The sequence below is a fragment of the Pyxicephalus adspersus genome, chromosome 7, assembly GCF_032062135.1.
Source record: "Pyxicephalus adspersus chromosome 7, UCB_Pads_2.0, whole genome shotgun sequence".
Lineage (NCBI taxonomy): Eukaryota > Metazoa > Chordata > Amphibia > Anura > Pyxicephalidae > Pyxicephalus > Pyxicephalus adspersus.
Genome location: NC_092864.1, coordinates 3,007,230 through 3,011,009, shown reverse-complemented (window position 1 = coordinate 3,011,009; position 3,780 = coordinate 3,007,230). Strand labels below are relative to the sequence as shown.

Here is a 3,780-nt window from a genome sequence, read left to right as displayed (position 1 = left end):
CACTGTAAATAAATTATACATCAGTTAAATTATCCAGCCATCAAACTGAACTTTTCCTGTTACAATAATCATCTTTAGGCTCCTTCTTTATGTAGTGGCGGGAAAGAAATTAAAATCATGTGGGTTTAATCTATTTTTCCTTCCTTTATACAGAATAAAGCACTTTGTAGTTTTGAAATGGTTATGATGGGTCACATGTTTAAAAAATGATCTTTTGGGCATTATTGTTGGTCACCAGTAGATGGCATTGTGTTTTCATCGTGTTTATTACACTCCATGCATGAGGACACAGCACCATCTAGTGGTATGAGTAAACACTGAGATTCTACTTTTAATGGCATTTTAAGCTAAAAAAAATCTTGGAGTATACAAATTTCAGGAAAAATCTTGGATACATGGTAAGTGTAGATTATCTAATAAAGGTATAATCTTTTATAAATGTTCATGACTTATATAAGGAAGCAGTAAACATTTTTAAGTTAGAAAGAGATAAGTATATCAGGGTGTATTTGAATGTAGGTACTGGCTAAGAGTACATTGGCCATTTCAGGACCTCATCATCAAACATTATGCACAGCATACAATGTCATCATTCATCTTAAGCATCCTGTGTCCCACGAAATGTCACTCTACATTAGCGTTGGTCGAATAGCTCACTATTTGATTTGACCGATATTTGGTCGAATAGAGCAAAATTATTCAGGTGAACTGTTGTTTTTCGGGACTGTGTAAAAATACATATCAAGACTCCCCGAGCTCTGCACAACACTGTACACGTAAAAAAAAAAAAAAATAGGGAAGGCTTTTTATGTTGCTGTCAAGGCCATTTTTTAGGGCGGTCAAGGGAACATGCCGGCCACCGAGTAGAGGCAGAAAGGGCCACGAGCGGGTTCCTCCGGTCCAAAAATTAGCCACCAGGTTTCACTGCCCTGTTACAAGCCATACACAGGCTTCAGAGTACAGGCAGAGGTCTCTGAGGGGGGTCTTTCAGTCCAAAAAATAGCCAGCTACACAGCTCTGTTATAAGTTACAACTGACAGGTGGCAGCAGCAGGAGGAGGAGGCGGTGGGCACTGAGACAAAGGACCGTATTGGTACCTGGCATCTAGAGCTGGGTGTAGTGCATCATCAATGCCACCTACATGGCTGTAATACTATTTTTAAGAACGGAGTACTGACAGGTCTCAGCAGTAACAGCATGAGCAGGAGGCGGCAGAGCCTGTTGCTGCCTGTCCACTGCCCAGTACCGAGCTCTAGATGCCAGACTAGACTCAAGCTCAACAGAGTGTTCTTTCCTCCACCCCACTGATTCTGCCAAGCCCGTCCCCTTTCATTTGGTTTTGCTATATAGTAGGTAGGGACAGATTAGAATCTCGTTCATCTGTTCATGTCTCCAATAGCTACAGCTTCTACACTGTCCATATGGGTGATGGCCTCAACCTCTAATGCTGTCCTTGCTCCTTCTCAGGGCCCACCGCCTCCTCCTCATGCTGTAACTGATGCCGCCTGCCCAGTACCCAGCTCTAGATTCCAGTTACCAATGCTGTCCACACTCCGTCTTCTTGTCAAATGACATCTCACCCTTCCCTTTCAGCTGGTTCTCAGTCTGAAACTAATCGTTTTGCAGTATTTTCACAAGATCCTTGTTGATGGATCTTTGATTGGAGTCTCCCAGGACGGCCACATACTTGTTGTGGAGAACTCTCCGAACGTCTGCTGAGCTGAATAACTTATTTGGTTCAATGTGGTCATCTAGCACCTCTCGGTTCCCATTACACATACTGGGTCTCCCATCTCATCCCCCTGAAATATACAAATTTCAGATTACACACTTCGGGGTGTCATTAAAGATGCACTACACCCAGCTCTAGATGCCAGTTACTAATGCCTTCCACGCTCCGTTTTAGGGCCTACTATCTAGTTAAAGCACACGAAAGTAAACAGGCTTGGCGCAATCAGCAGGGAAAAAAAAACCCTGTTGAGCTTGAGTCTAGCCTGGCATCTAGAGCTTTGTACTGGGAGGAGGAGGCAGTGGGCCCTAAGATTGGGTGTGGACGGCATTAGTTGATGAGGCCATCACCTATATGGACAGTTTAGAAGCTGTAGCTACTGAGACATTGCTGTGTAGGGGACTGGCATCTACAGCTGGGTACTGGGCAGTGGGGCAACAGTAACAGCAGGAGGAAGAGGTGGAGGACTCTGAAACAAAGTGTGAACGACATTATTATCTGGCTTCTAGAGTTGGGTACTGGGCAGGCAGCAGCAGTAACAGCATGCGTAGAAGGCAGTGGGCTCTGAGACCAAGTGTGGATGACATTAGTAACTGGCATCCAGATTTGGTTACTGGGCAGCAGCAGTAACAGCAGAAGGAGGAGGATTTATCCATACAAATTACAGACATTTCATTCTGATAGCACTTAGTATCTATCCAAAACCCATACAATTTTCTGTATTTACATAAAAAAATACAGATATTTCATTCTAATCCTACCTTGCTATCCATCAAAATAGCCATAAAGGTTTCTGTATTTCTCTACAAATAATACAGATATTTAATTATGATATCTCATCTATCAAAAAATAAACAGAAACATTTCTGTATTTCTGCAAAAAAAATGCAGATATTTAATTCTGATACCACTTGCTATCTTTCCAAAAGGACAGAAAATGTTTCTCTACTAAAAATACAAATATTTATTTATGAATCACAGCTCCATTACAAGTGATATGGGCTTCAAAGAAGATAAAGGCAGAGGGCTCTGAGGGAGATGCTCGGTAAAAGAAAATTAGCCAGTTACACAGCTCCATTGCAAGTTATAGACCTCAGAGACAGAGTAGAGGTAGAGGGCCATTAGGGTGAGGAGTAGAAGGAGATGCCGAAGGCTGTGAACGTGCTCTTCCCATCAAGGTGTCAGCAGGCCATGCATGAGTTGCCGACTAATCAGTACAATCTGCAGAGGGGGTGTTGAAGTCATTGCCGATCCAAGCCTTATTCATTTTAATAAAAGTGATTCGGTCGACATTTTCTGCTGAGAGTCAAATCTGTTTGTCACTCACTACGCCCCCAGCTGCACTGAACTCTCTTTCAGATAGCACACTTGTGGCTAGGCAAGCAGGGATCTGAATGGCACGTTTCCTGCATAGTTTGGCTTAGACGACCTCTACTGGTGCTGCCACCCATGCCGCTTAAGGTAGTTGTTTGGCTTCCATGGCTGGTGGAACTGCTGCATCATCCCTGCTGCTGTTGCATCACTTGACCCAGGCTGGGTCATGTACTACACTACGTGGAGAGTTGCCTTCAAGGACCTTTAATTTTGTTGGTAATATTATATATTTGACGTAACCTTATTATTTATGGTTACACTGTATTGTTATATGAATTTAATACTTGTTTATTGAAAGGTTTGGAGTTAGAAGGGTTCATTAAAAAAAGGGGTGGAAATAAAGCATCCCGAGAGGTCATTTCCCAAAGTAATGTGTGCTGAATGGGGTTGGGAAAAAAGGGGGGTATGGTATGGGTAAAGGGGTGATGAACATTCTGGCTACCTGAGTCATGAAGCAACATGGCACACAGTGGTTGGGTAGTTTCTTGAATTTCGGCTAGGTAAATACAAAAATTTAAAAAACAGCCATATCCAATTCCTTGAAAAACAAAGAGGAGATTGAGGACTCGCTGGCACCGGCAGACAAACTGGGACGGGTTAGGTACCCAGAGCAGCCTTTGGTCCTTTCTCACTGAAACCACTTTTTTTTTCTTAGAGACACCAAACATAATACTAAA

General features: G+C 42.8%; 1 protein-coding gene across 1 annotated transcript in view; it reads right to left on the bottom strand.

Moving 5' to 3' along the window:
• LOC140334681 (transmembrane protease serine 9-like) overlaps positions 1–3,780 on the bottom strand; it is a 29,224-nt gene that overhangs the window by 14,724 nt on the left and 10,720 nt on the right. The gene's annotated exons all lie outside the window — the stretch shown is intronic.